Source organism: Erinaceus europaeus, chromosome 11, assembly GCF_950295315.1.
Source record: "Erinaceus europaeus chromosome 11, mEriEur2.1, whole genome shotgun sequence".
NCBI lineage: Eukaryota > Metazoa > Chordata > Mammalia > Eulipotyphla > Erinaceidae > Erinaceus > Erinaceus europaeus.
In genome coordinates this window covers 8,548,324-8,563,871 of record NC_080172.1, presented here as the reverse complement: position 1 = coordinate 8,563,871, position 15,548 = coordinate 8,548,324, and the positions used below count along the sequence as shown (strand labels likewise).

General features: G+C 38.8%; 1 protein-coding gene and 1 non-coding gene across 2 annotated transcripts in view; both read right to left on the bottom strand.

The window, feature by feature from the left end:
- The window catches only part of XRCC4 (X-ray repair cross complementing 4), a 198,637-nt gene that overhangs the window by 93,369 nt on the left and 89,720 nt on the right, over nucleotides 1–15,548 (bottom strand). The window lies entirely within an intron of this gene.
- Nucleotides 11,792–11,922, bottom strand: LOC132541619 (small nucleolar RNA SNORA68). Its single transcript, XR_009552750.1, has one exon. It is a non-coding gene; the product is annotated as a small nucleolar RNA SNORA68 (small nucleolar RNA).

Sequence of the window (15,548 nt, the reverse complement as noted above, 5' to 3'; positions counted from 1 at the left end):
AGGAATAGACTCTTTTTAAAAAACAATTTTATTTATTTTTTTAATATTTATTTATTTATTCCCTTTTGTTGCCCTTGTTTTATTGTTGTAGTTATTATTGATGTCTTTGTTGTTGGGTAGGACAGAGAGACATGGAGAGAGGAGGGGAAGACAGAGAAGGGGAGAGAAAGATAGACACCTGCAGACCTGCTTCACCGCTTGTGAAGCGAATCCCCTGCCGGTGGGGAGCCGGGGGCTCGAACCAGGATCCTCACGCCGGTCTTTGCTTTGCACCACCTGTGCTTAACCCGCTGTGCTACAGCCCGACTCCCAATTTCATTTATTTTAATGAGAGGGAGCGAGATATACAGAGAGAGAGAGAGAGAGAGAGAAATACCAGAGCACTGCTGAGTTCTGGTTTATGGTGGTACTGGGGATTGAAACTGGGACTTCCGAATTTCAGGCATTAGAGTCTTTTGCATAATCATTATGCTGTCTCCGCAGCCTAGATTCTTTTAATTTATAGATTCCTTTACTATTTTTATTTATCCCCATGTAGTTCTGGGGAAATGAGCACAGGGCCTCATACTTAATACTTTATTGCTGAGCCCTTTCCCTTTACAGAGCAAAGAACTTTACAGTGAAGCCTTCGTAATATTTACATAGCCATTGATAAAAAGAAAACCCATCCAATCCTATCATTTGCTTGCTACCTTGCAATGCCAGAGACCTGGAAATGCCAACACTTGTCATCCAGTGCTAAACTGTTCATCTCAAGCAATCCTATTTCTGTCTTCTACTAATGTTGATGTTGGCTCTTCTCATTCCATTTGGTCTTGATGCTAATATGTCACATCTTTTCTGAACCTGAGTCCTTTCTACAGTGATTCAGGATCTTGAGCAAACAAAGAAAAAAAAGCCTCCAGGACTGGGTAAGTAGGGGCTCTATAGTGGAGATGTGAGGTTCCTGCTGTCTTAGGGTTCAAAAAGACAGTGGATAGTTAATGTTATCATCGCATTATTTGGTAATTGGGTTAACTTTGAAAAGTCCTTTTGTTAGGGTTTGCTGTACAGTATCCAGTATCTTGTATATAGCTGTGCTATTGGTTGCTTCTGATCTACTTGGTCTAGGCTTTTGAGAGAGTCCGCATATCAAATACACAGCCTATATATTAAAAAGATTCAGTTTGTGTTTTGAAAAACTTTGAGACATACAATTGATTTTCCCCCTCTCATATTAATTAACTAGTGATTTATATGTCTACATTTTGCTAGGAGTGTACATAAACACCATTCCCACCACCAAAAGACTGTGACCCATCCCTCCCACTCACTCCCACCCCCCACTGGCCCAGGAAGCTGCATGTCTACCCCTCACCACAGGGTTTTTACTTTGGTGCCCTACTTACAATTCAGTCCTGGAACCCTTGGATAGGGCCCACTTTCCCGTATGCCTCTCCCAATCCATATCAAATAATATTGCATCCGCTGATCACAACCTATCCAACGCAATGATTGCCACCTCAACATGCTTCACCTCAGACTGTGTCCAGAGACTTCACGTGTGGAATGACAACCCTTCAGCTTCATTACTCGGGTGAGACCTTTCCTTTTATAGTACACTCTAATTTCATCTCAGGTAGTTCACTTTCTAACAAAGTCCCATAATCTAGATATACACCAGTTTCTGTGAGAGAGAGCTTATGTTCACACATATCCATAAACTACTGCAAAATATATACCTGAAAGCAGAAGTACACTAGAGTTTGCAGTGAGTACCTCCCTAACACTTCCTCTCCACTATTCCAAGCTTTGGGTTCATGATTGCTCAACAATTTGTTTGGCTTTGTATGTTAACTCTCTTTTCAATCACCAGGTTTCAGATGCCATCAGGATGCTAGCCAGGCTTCCCTGGATTGAAGATCCCACCAATGTGTCCTGGAGCTCTGCTTCCCCAGAGACACACCCTACTAGGGAAAGAGAGAGGCAGACTGGGAGTATGGACCGACCAGTCAACGCCCATGTTCAGCGGGGAAGCAATTACAGAAGCCAGACCTTCTACCTTCTGCAACCCACAATGACCCTGGGTCCATGCTCCCAGAGGGATAGAGAATGGGAAAGCTATCAGTGGAGGGGGTGGGTTATGGAGATTGGGTGGTGGGAATTGTGTGGAGTTGTAACCCTCCTACCCTATGGTTTTGTTAACTTATCCTTTCTTAAATAAAAAAAAAATTTAAAAAAGAAAGCCTCTTATAAGGAACGAGCTGAGAAAAATTATACTAGAAGTGTGTGTGTGTGTGTGTGTGTGTGTGTGTGTGTGTAATCTCTTAAAAGATTTTCATTCCTGAGATTCTGAAGTCCTAGGTTCAATCCCCAGCACCATCATAAACCAAAACTGGTCATTGTTCCTCTCTCTCTCTCATAAAAAATAAATGACATAATAAAATAAAAATATTTATAATAAGAGGGAACTAAACTACATCTAAAGAAATCCAAGATCAGGACTTACATTATGTGCCTCTAAGTACACAGTTAAAGCTTCACTTTTAGGTTTTGAGTCCCATTTTTCAGGGGAAAACATTAATTAATATAAAATGTACTAGGTTAATGCATGCTCATTTTAGCTGCAATTTAGAAAGAATTTTTCAAAGGAATAATGAGCAGATACTAACTGGCCTGGATGGAACTGTGCTTATGAGAGAAACAGATGCAAAAAAAAAAAAAAAAGACTAGATAAGTTTGGATAGCAGAGGGGAAAAAGAAAGAAGGTAAAAGGAGACAGAGAGATCCTAAATAGATTTTCAAACTTTAAAAAAAATATATTAATTTCATTTATTTATTCCCTTATTGTTGTAGTTATTATTGTTGTCGTTGCTGTTGGATAGGACAGAGAGAAATGGAGAGAGGAGGGGGAAGACAGAGAGGGGGAGAGAAAGACAGACACCTGCAGACCTGCTTCACTACTTGTGAAGCGACTCCCCTGCAGGTGGAGAGCCAGGGCTGGAACCAGGATCTTTACAACGCGGTCCTTGAGCTTTGCACCACCTGCGCTTATCCTGCTGTGGTACCGCCCTACTACCAGATTTTCAAACTTTTAACTCCAGGCAGAAGAATATAAATATGAGATTGACGGGGGAAGTTTTATTTTGTTTCCCCCTTGAAATTCTACCTCCAGGATCCTCACCTTTTAGTAATATCAGTCTCTTTGTCATAGCAATGTGTCTTGTACCATTTCCAGGCTTTGGATAAATGGGGGGGGTGGGGTGGGGAGGGGACACAAAAGAAAAGAAAAAAAGCTACTGGTAATTAGCTTCTTACTACAGAAATACTGACTGGCAGAGCTGTGGGACCGATTTCAATCTCTCACAAGGTTCACTGCATCAGGAAAATGTGGCATCTTTACAAAAAGTTTTGTTATTGTGAAAGGTGGCTCCACAAAAGGCCACTCTCTTCTGATGAGACAGAAGCACTGCAAGAACTTGGCAGCCGTAGTTCAGACTAGAGAGAAGCAGTGTTGGCTTCCCTGGGCTCTCTCAGTGCTAGAGCAAAAGGACACTGTTGGCTAAACTGCCAGGGGGCGAATTTTTCTCATGAGCTAAACTCCCAGGCGAGATCTAGTCTCTAACCATTAGATCCTTACATCTTAGAGACATGTATCAACATATGCTTTCTGGCCAGTTGGAGTCTTATGCTTGTGCACATTCACCACTCCCAGGTCACTTTTTCATTTGGAGACAGAGATACAGACAGAGACAGAGACAGAAGGAGAGATAACACACCACTGCCAGCACTACCATAAGGCACCAGATCGGATGACCTAATCTTCTGCCTCACTCACTCATTCTCTCCCTTTCTTTCTCTCTTTCTTTCTTTCTTTCTATCTTCTTTCTTATTTTCTTTCTTTCTTTCTTTCTTTCTTTCTTTCTTTCTTTCTTTCTTTCTTTCTCTTTTCTTTTATTACCTGCTGCCAAGGTTCTTGCTGCAGCTCTGTACCTGCTCAACAAATCCACTGTTCCCAGTGGTCGGTTTTTCCTTTTTTTTTTTTTTCTTTTATTTATTTGATAGGACAGAGAAGTTGAGAGAGGGGAGGAGAAGATATCAAGAGAGAGAGAGAGAGAGAGAGAGAGTGAGAGAGAGAGAGAGGGAGAAATACTTGTAGTACTTGCTTCACCACTCCTGAAGCTTCCCCTGTGCAGGTAGGGAGCTGGGGCTTGAACCAAGGTCCCTGTGCATGGCAACTTGAACTTCATCAGGTGCACCACTGCCAGACTCTGCCTCCCTCCCCTTTCTATTTAACCACTAGAATTATTTTGAAGGCTCAGTGGCTGCACAATACTATACTGCTTAACAGTCATTTATTTCCCTTCCTCTACATGGAGAGTTAAAAAAAATACAGAGAAAGAAGGAGAGATATTGCAACACAGCACTACCACTGGTGAATTCTCCCCTAACATCCCCCCACCTCTGCTCATTAGTGCTCCACTGTGGTGGCCAAGGGATCAAACCTGGATCCTTGAGCATGAGAACTGGGATGCACCAATGTGCAGTCCCCAAAATATTTCCTGTGAATTTTTTCCCTCCATTTTAAGTGGACACACACACACACTTACTTTGCAATATCCCTAACATTTACCCAATCCTGTTATAAATGAGGCACTTGAAGATTTGAACTCTTATTTTCATATCCTTACCATGTTTTTTAGTTAAAAAAATATATATGTATATTTAAGGACCCCAAGATTTTACTTTTCTCTATATACCATCTAAAATAGTGTAATATTTTACATGGAATAAAAATTATATTTAGAAGTTATTGACTGTGAATATTTGATAAATTGTATCACTCAATCAACTAATATTTATGAAGGGGTGTGTTAAGAAGCTATTCTGTACAAACTGAGTTATGCAGCAAATAAGACAAACTCAGCCCATGTCTTCATGGAGTTATGAATATTAGATAAATTAATACAAGCGTCATGAAACCTACTAATGATGAGAGGCCATATGGGCGACTCCCCTAAAGGTGATTAACACAGTTCTAACTCAGATATGCTGTTTAATTTCACTCTGAAACATCTTTAAAGCTTAGTTTTAAAAATTCAGTCTTCTCGATTTGTTCGGAGTGAGCTAGTCTTTTAACGTTCACTTTTGGGGAACTGACTTCAGAGATTTCCTGTAAATTTCCAAAGGCACAACCATAAAATAAGAAAAAAAATAAGTTAGAAACCAAGTTTAATTAGTGCTTGATAATGGGAAAGAAAATGAAACTGTGCAGATGAATCTGGAAAGGAGTGAAAATTTGGAAAACTGCTTTCTTTATAACTTTCAATTTAATACATTTAGAATTGTGTGACTATAGTTTTTTTTTCAAAAATCTATTTACCTTGGTCCTATTCAATTATAAACTTTAAAAATATATAATGATGATATCTCCTGGTTACTGCTAGACACAAATAAAACAATCAGTAAATGTTTATTGAATAAGTGAAATATCAATCCACCCCCAAAATTTAAGAAACTGAGCTCATTTGTCACTAACAGGACTAAAATCATTTTTAGAATATTGGGTTGCTTTGCTGATATTTAACATATTCAGTTTCCTTTTATGTTTTAATGCTGTGATATTTCTTAAGACGTCTGGAGTCTGTACTTTATTTTTAGTGGTCCACCCTGACTCTGACATTGAAAGGATTATATTCCCAAAGATGACCAGTTGGATTACTCCAATATTAGTTGGTATTTGCCACTAACTTTAACTTCCAGCTATAATGAAACAACAAGACACTTAAAAAAAAAAAAAAAAAAAAAAGAAGAAGCCTGACTTGTGAAAAAGCATTGGGCATGGATTCTCTCTCTTTCTCTCTTAATAGTGTTTCGTATGATACAAATTGTCAGTTTATTTGCTGATTACTGGTTAATAAATTAGGCCATTGACCTTTCACATAAGATAGTCATCAGTTAATTCAGATTAGATTGGGGAAACTGAATAGCAACTGACTACAGTTTTAAAAATCAGGCTAGTTAATAAATGCTTAAGGGAAAATACTGTTGTTTGCTTATTTGGTTAGATTAGAGAATGACTATCTCAAGACAGGATACTGCCTCATGTGACCAATCACATCAGAGCTTTCTTTTTTGCTTATCTTTATACATGTCAGTAAGATGAACTACAGAAACACAAGGCAGCCCATGTTGATTGCTTTTTTTTCCCTCTGATGAAAGAAAGAATATGCTTTTAGACTTTCAGATTTACTTAGGTGAGTATTTTAAATGTTGGATTATCCCCTCAATATCTGATATCTTTTAAAATAAATCAAAATAACCATCAATTGCAAACACACAATACATATTTGTAAAGTCAATAAAATACCCCAAAATAGAAATAGCAGAGTAAACACTCTACATTCCTGCTAGCTAATACTTCAGTGACAATGTACTTTTATAGAGATAGCCTAAAAGTTCTTCATCTTCATCCAAATATGTTCTATAAAAACATACACATTTTTCCATAATATATTTTTTAGAATTTACTTATTTGAGAGAGAGAGAAAGGGATAATATCAAGAGCATCACTCATATATGCAAATCTTACATTAAAGCACCGAACCAGTCACTGTCAATATTACTTTAAGGCTTGTATCAAATGTCTTTGACACCATGATTTATTTTATCTTATTTGACTGTGTCAGAAATTATGGTAAGTATATAGTTTCCCAGTTGAGAGCTGAATAACCTTAAGAGTTTCCATAATATGTCAGTTATAAGGTGCAGAACCAGAGACAAAAGCCTTAATGGATTTTTATCCAACCTGATATGACTATAAAGTCCACTAAAACAGGTTTGAGATTGCCTCATTTGCAGTTAGTGCAAGACAAACTACTGCCACCTGTAACAACAATTACTTAACTGATTGACATCAATATTAATGGTTAGTGTTGAACAATTTCTTAGAAATTATACTGCAGGAGTCAGGCAGTAGCGCAGTGGGTTAAGTGCAGGTGGTGCAAAGCACAAGGACAGGTGTAAGGATCCCGGTTAAAGCATCCGGCTCCACACCTGCTGGGTGGAGGGGTGCTTCACAAGTGGTGAAGCAGGTCTGCAAGTGTCTATCTTTCTCTCCCCTTCTCTGTCTTCCCTTCCTCTCTCCATTTCTCTCTGTCCTATCCAACAGCGATGGCATCAATAACAACAACAATAATAACTACAACAATAAAATAACAAGGGCAACAAAAGGGAATACAAAAAAGAAATTATGGGAGTCGGGCTGTAGCGCAGCGGGTTAAGCGCAGGTGGCGCAAAGCACAAGGACCGGCATAAGGATCCTGGTTCGAACCCTGGCTCCCCACCTGCAGGGGAGTCGCTTCACAGGCGGTGAAGCAGGTCTGCAGGTGTCTATCTTTCTCTCCTCCTCTCTGTCTTCCCCTCCTCTCTTCATTTCTCTCTGTCCTATCCAACAATGACAACAACAATAATAACTACAACAATAAAATAACAAGGGCAACAAAAGGGAATAAATAAAATATTAAAAAAAAAGAAATTATATTGAATCTGCATACAATAGCACACAGATTATTAGCTATGTTTGCTTGCCACTATAGTTCACATGAAAAGAAAAACAATCAATCAGGAAAAGTCATTTATGAAAGACCTATGTTGAATTTCAATTTATGTCATTTTGTAGTTAAAATAGCAAAAGCACCTTCCTAGACCAATCTTCACACAGTCATCTTGGTTCTTTCCCTGAAAAACAGTTTTAACGGTTAATAAGTTTTCCAAAAATGAAGCTATAATTTTTCAGTTTTCATCACTTTGTCAAGAGGCTTCTAAATGTGACCTATATCATCAAATGCTTGGAGCCAACATAAAGCTTTCTTTGTTGTGTTTGAATCAGGAATGCATTTCTGTGAGTCTAAGATTTTTTTGTTTAACATTTCATTCATAGAGACTGAAAACTTTTTGAAATTTTCATCCTCTTTATAATATACTTTGACTAAGGTAGTGTTGAAGGAGGATGTTACTGAACTAGTACAAATGAAAAAGCTGCACAAAGTAAACAAAATATAGAACCCTTTTAATAATAAAGAAAACTTTTCCATCCCCCCGCAATAAATAAACTATTACTAGCTCATAACCTGCAGCTGGCTACTCTAGGTTAACTGGATAGAACTAGGAAATCAGTTCTTTAACTAGCATGTCCAAATTAGCATCTATGACAATAGTGGTAAAAGTAAAGTACTAGGTAATTATCTAGTGAACTGGGTAGATGAGAATGATTTATCTAGGTCGTAGGTTTGCTCTTTAAATAAGAGGAACAGGAAAAAGAATTTCAGGGAATATATGTGTAGGTATGAAACGTTTAAGTCATTATGATGCCAGTATAAAAGTCTGCAGTCATTCTGATACACAGATTTGCACATTACACCCCTTTACAGTTTAGTTTAGCCAGTGTGTAGTCCTTCCTTGAAGCAAGCATGAGGCTGAATTTCACAGAATTTCCTCTGAGTGATTCTCAAAGAGGAGATTACCAGACCTACAGAGCTAGACATGTTTTCCCAAATATTTTTCACACTGAATGTGATTACGGCAATATCCTCCTCCTCCTTTTAAATAATTTTCTTTCATTTTTTAAAAAAATTATTTTTTTCTTTTTAAAATTAATATCTTTATTTATTTATTGAATAGAGACAGTCAGAAACTGAGAGAGGGAGTGAGAAATACATCTGTAGCACTGCTTCACCATTCTCAAAGCTTTTCCCCTGAAGATGGGGACCGGACGCTTGAACCTGGGTCCTTGTGCATTGTAACATGAGCACTCAACCAGGTGCACCACCATCTGGCACTATTCTTAAGAAGAATTCAGGAAAAGTATCTGCCAAATGACTCAATGACTTCAATAATGTTTACATGGAATTAGTGAGAGACTTCAAAAGGATTTGATTCTGTTAATCATCGTCTTGAATTAGACTACATGCACGAGGCTTTTATTTCAATCTATAAAACTATGTGTGAGATTAGACTACCTAGCTAATTCCAGTAGAAAAAAAGTCCCAATTCTATAATTTCTTATGTCTTATTATTATCTTACCTGAATTACATAAGAAAAATAACTTTTGTATCATTTTGAAGGAGTTCTAAGTTGGCACTGGGTTAAGTGGCCAAATGAGAAGTTTCCTTTCCAAATACCCACTGCCTCAAACTGCTCACAGGTTTTTGTTTTTTAATAATTTTAATAGATAATTGGCATTTAAAGTTTTTAATTGTTAAAATTATTTAAACTTTTATTCATGCCAATTGGTACTGCACCTGCTGCTTGGCATGCTTCACTTCAGACCGCATCCAGAGATGTCAACCCACCAGCTTCATTACTCTGCTGAGACCTTTCCTAGCTCATAGGACTCCTTAAATTCAATTCAGTGGTACACTTCTTAACAAATTCAATTCAGTAATACACTTCTTAACATGGACCAGGGTCCAGGAGATGGGGCATAAGTACATGTATCCAGACGTTGGGGGAAAATATATACCTTAAAGCAAAAGTGGACAGTAGTTTGCAGTGTGTCAATAAATGTAGCAGAAAGACCTAAAAAAGACACCATAAAGTACCTAATGAAACAGTTTCTACTTAGACCTAGATACCCTCCTCACCTAACTCCTATTGCATGCCCCTCAACCACGCCAAAGCTAACCCTGTCAGACTAAAGTAAGGACTACAAAAGCTGAATAAGGCAACAGACTGCCTTGCTTTAATGTCGACTCCTTAGTCACTACCAGGCCACTCTATCACCCGGGGCCCTAGTCAGAGTTCTAGGATTCCTACACAGACATGATGGGCCCAGACCTCTAACCCATCCCTCTCACCATTGTCACTGGTCATCTCCCTCAGGAACAACATAACGGACCCTTTTGTGGGCCCCTATCAAACCTGGCCCTCAATGTCGATCAACAATGATAGGGAATGTTCCGTTCTCTGAAGAGAGGTTGGATAGCAGACTCTGCTTATCACCAGAGGATGCTGGGTCCTGAAATTGGTGCAGCCTGGAATGTCCCTAGCTGTGACTACAGAATGCGAGCTCAAACCTGCAGGGATGCAGAGGTTACATAGGTTCCTGGGCTGACTATGGACCCCAGATCAGATCGATGAGGTTTACAGTCAACAATGTTTATATACTTTTCCCATATTTGAACGCTACTCTGTTCCCTGATTCAGCTTTCTGGTCCTTTTTTCAACTATGACACTATCTCCCGAGACAAGAGTTTAGGTCACCTGCACATTAGATGTCAGATGCAGGCAAAAACTAGTTGGGTCATGGGCCCCCTTGGAATATACCTAAAATAAACCTACTAGCTTCCCCAAAATAGAGACCCCAAATTTCCATCCACAATAGTCTTGCCTTTAGGTTCATGATCAGTCAATATTTTGCTCTGCTGTCTATCTTAACCTTTTTTCAGCTTCCAGATTCCAGATGCTACCCATGATGCCAACCTGACTTCTCTGGGTAGACAACCCCACCAATGTGTCCTGGAGCCCCACCTCCCCAGATCCCTGCCCCACTAGGGAAAGAGAGAGACAGGCTGGGTATATGGATCGACCTATCAACGCCCATGTTCAGCGGGGAAGCAATTACAGAAGCCAGACCTCCCACCTTCTGCACCTCATAATGATCCTGGGTCCATACTCCCAGAGGGTTAAAGAATAGGAAGGCTATCAGGGGAGGCGATGGGATATGGATTTCTGGTGGTGGGAATTGTGTGGAATTGTACACTTCCTATCCTATGGTCTTGTTGGTGTTTCCATTTTATGAATAAAAACTTAAAAAAATTACTTAAACTTTTATCAGCTGAAAAGAGAACAAGAGGCAGAAGTAAATAAGTGCTACTCATCCTGACATATTGTAGTAGGATTGAACCTAGAGACTCAGTGATTTCAGGCTCCAAGTCCTATGTTTTAACATTGAGCAATGACCCCTGCCCAAAAGTTTGAAAACTTACAAACAGTATTTTATTTTGTATTAACACATAAAAATAAGACAAGAAAAAGTAAGTAATTTTAAGCACTGACTTGAAGAGAATGGCATCTGGGAAATATAGTTCAAGTGTATACTTCATATTAGATCGCACATATACTTGGGCTTTATGAGCAAGTTCAATAACCCCTGTTAGCAGTCATTGTAAGCAATGTGCTGACTCCTCTTTTTTAATATGCTGCCTTAATAACGTGTATTCTTATGACAAAGCCTTCATAATATTCTACTATTCTCACAAACTGCCAAGAGTCAAATCAGAAATCATTTTGACGCCTTCTATAACTCTCTACTGCGTAGACGATCAGTACTTCTAATCCAGTTCTCCACTTGTCTGATGATTCCCTGCATTCCCACCACTTAGATAATATCATATATAAATCATTACTATACTTCATTATAAATGGTCATTTTTTTTCACACCCAGCTCCACACCAGTGATCCAGTCTTCTTCTTTTTTTTAAATTTATTTTCCCTTTTGTTGCCCTTGTTTTTTTATTGTTGTTGTAGTTATTATTGTTGTTGTTATTGATGTTGACGTTGTTAGATAGGGCAGAGAGAAATGGAGAGGAAAGGAGAAGACAGAGAGAGGGAGAGAAAGATAGACACCTGCAGACCTGCTTCACCACTTGTGAACTGGGACCCTTACCAGGTCCTTGCGCTTTGCACCACACGCACTTTACCCGCTGCACTACCCTCCGACTCCCCTAGCCGGGCTTCTCACCCAATTAAAGTTTGAGAATAGGTTGAGATCGTTTCAGCCCCAAGACCTGTAATCATTCACTCTACCAGATAAAAGTGCGTTCAATTCACTTTGAAGGGCACAGGAAGTCCTCCAAAGGTGACAAGGCACCCTTTGCTGTTAGCACCTGTGTTTGAGCCACTATTACAATAAAGAGTGGCCCTTGGGTTTAGGTGCTAAAGTCAATTATTATTTTTAAGTATTTTATTTATTTTATTTTTTAGAGAGATGCAGAGAGAGACACAGAGAGAAACACCAGAGCATTGCTCAGCTGTGATTTATGGTGGTGGGGATTAAAACTGTGACTTCAGAGCCTCAAGCATGAGTGCCTCTTTGCATAACCATTATGCTATCTACCCTCACCCCAATGGTCAATTATTTTAAATGGAGAATTTGTCTGAAAACGTAAATATGACTAAGTCATGACATATAGCACAGATATTAACACTTCCTTTCCTTGCTGAGTTAATCTTTTACAGTCTTATGAATTTTGTCCAATGCACCATTCTCTTTCTACCTCTTTCCTTTTTTTAATGTTTATTTATTCATTTGCCCTTTATTTTTGCCCTTGTGGTTTCATTGTTGTAGTTATTATTGTTGTTGTTATTGATATCTTTGCTGTTGGATAGGACAGAGAGAAATGGAGAGAGGAGGGGGAGACATAGAAGGGGAGAGAAAGATAGACACCTGCAGACCTGCTTCACCACTTGTGAAGCGACTCCCCTGCAGGTGGGGAGCCAGGGGCTTGAACCGGGATGCTTACACCGGTCCTCGTGCTTTGCGCCACCTGCGCTTAACCGCTGCACTACCACCCAACTCCCTTCTACCTCTCTTTCTATGCCTGAATTCGGCATCTGTGATCATCTAGAAATAGTGTCCTAACACTTACCTTTCACCAGGCTAACTCTTACCCATCACTGATATCATATTAAAGATATGACTGTCAGGAATTCATAGCAGTATTTCTTATATATGTCTTCTCTGTGTCCCCACAGAATCTTTTAAATACTTACAGTTTTACAAAATAGGGGAGTGGTCAAAGGCACAGAAGAGGAAAAAATGAAGGAGGCAAAACTATTTTGGATTCTCCTAAGGAGCAATGAGTACAGTGGGGGTTGAATTCTAGTTTAAAGGTAGTACATAAGGCAAATAAGCTCTGTCACAGATGCCTTACCACATGCTTCATCCTAAAGTAGCTACTGTGAAGCAGTAGTGACTTTCTGTATTGTGATTCTGTATAAAGATTTAGTAAGCTGACGGGTTGAAAAGAATGATAAGTTCTACTGCCTGGGATGTTTTCATCATCAAAATATTATGGCTGGATGATAGCAGCACCAAGGAAAATACTTAGGGTTATAGAAAGAGAATAGAATCTAAAAGAAAACAAAAGTTTAGTAGCTAACTACAAACTCAGACGAAACTACTGAAATAGTTTTGAATTATGTATTTGTCCTTTTGGACTCATACTTTTGGTTCTTTGGATACTGAATCAACATGGTCTGAGCATCTGCATCACAAGAAAACACCGTGGGCACCACAGTGTTACGGTGTCTTTCCTCTCTGTCTCTCTCTAAAATAAAAACAGGGGGATGGAAAACTGACCTATTTGACTTACTTGCTAATCCATAAGTGTAACGTCTAATAAAAAATAAGACTGTAGTATGTATTATAGAGCAAACAATGAATGCAAAGTCTAATATAAGCTAGAGCCAGCATTAAAAATGCCTTTGCAAGAAATAATTTAACCTTGTACAAAGGAGTATATTATTTGTAAATAATGGATACCACATATCTTATCCAAGGAACACTATTGCACAGGGGAGGCTATCATAACACAGCTGGGTAAGAACAGAAGTAGAAAAAGTCTGCATCTGAGTTTACATAAGTAAAAAGCTAAATAAATAGGCCTAAATACCATACAAACATGCTTGTTAATATAAATAAGAAAGGGCAAAATCTAAGTGTTCTAGGTAAATAGAAGAATGACCGCTCATGATCTTAGGTATAAAAATTAATCTGGAAGACATTTAGACATATAACTTGATAAGTATTGATTGAATTTCTCAGTGGCAGGCTCATAGAGAGGATTCAATTTTTGCAGAGTCCTGAATATCAACTGAAGGCCTGTGTTTGGGCTGGGGTGAATGGGAAAGCAGTTATCAGTAAGCCTAGTACAACTTTCCCATGGGTCATTTATATACATATATATCAGAGGGCAGCAGGAGAGAGAGAGGTTGGGTTAAAAAATACAACAAAAAGTCAAGGAATGAGACAGATGTTTAAAAGTACAACTTACATGTGGTAAACAAATCCTAGGGTCTTGAACACTTTCATGAATACAGGCAGCAGTATTGTATTATAGTCATCAGATCTGCCAAGGGACTAGAACTTAATTGCTCTAGTCACTAAAAAGAACTTATTATGTACATTATAAAAATGCCAATTATCACGACAGTGGCAATCATATTAGAGTAAATAAGTATATTAAAATTACTTAATGTACACTTAACTTTATAATATTTTGTACCCAAGACATTTCAACAAAAACAAATAAAGTTTTATATTAAAAAGTAGAAATACAAATAGCAATGTCGTATTATAGGAATTATATAGAATACTTAGATTTTTAGATTTGACTAGACATACGTGATCTATCACCTATTTTTTCTTTTTTTTAAAAAAACTCTTCCTTTATTTATTTAGTTAATGGACAGACGCTGATATAAACTGAAGGAGAAAGGGGAGTTAGAGAAGGAGAAAGAGTGAGGCCTATAGTGTAGCACCCATGAAGCTCCCCCCTTGAGGCGAGGGCCTGGGACTTTAACCCAAGTCCTTGCACACCATGACGAGTGTGCTCACCCAGGGCTATTATTCCCACTTGGTCCCCTTACCACCTTTTTTTCTTATTTTTACTATTGATTTCTTTTGGGTAACATTGGTTTACAATACAAAATAAAGCAGAAGTACACTAGAGTTTGCAGCGAGTACCTCCCTAACATTTCCTCTCCACTATCCAGGATTGCTCAACAAATGGTTTGGCTTCGTATGTTAACTCTCTTTTCAGTCACCAGGTTCCAGATGCCACCAGGATGCTGGCCAGGCTTCCCTGGATTGAAGACCCCACCAATGTGTCCTGGAGCTCAGCTTCCCCAGAGATCCACCCTACTAGGGAAAGAGAGAGGCAGACTGGGAGTATGGACGGACCAGTCAGCGCCCGTGTTCAGTGGGGAAGCAATTACAGAAGCCAGACCTCCCACCTTCTGCAACCCACAATGACCCTGGGTCCATGCTCCCAGAGGGATAGAGAATGGGAAAGCTATCAGGGGAGGGGGTGGGATATGGAGATTGGGTGGTGGAAATTGTGTGGAGTTGTACCCCTCCTACCTTATGTTTTTGTTCATTAATCCTTTCTTAAATAAAAATTTTAAAAAAATAAAATAAATAAATCAATGGGAAGTACAGTTTCTATTTTTGTATGTATGAAGACAGAACAAACCAGGATAAGTCCGGTGTTATCACATCAAAGGGCCCCTCTAAGTGCCAATCACAGCCCCCCCTCCTTCATCCCCTCTGAGAACTACTGTACAACAGTTTTTTTTTTTCCAGAGTTTAAGAGCGTTTTCCAAAGTTAGTTAATTTTAATTTTTTATATTCCACATATGAATGACACTATTCAGTGATTACTCTTTTACTTCCTTGCTAATTTTCCTTAGCACAGCCACTTGGAGTAACCATTTTACCCCCCAAAAGACATGATTTCACCTTTCATTTTAAAAAGAGTAATGGTAGGTGGATATTTCACCCAG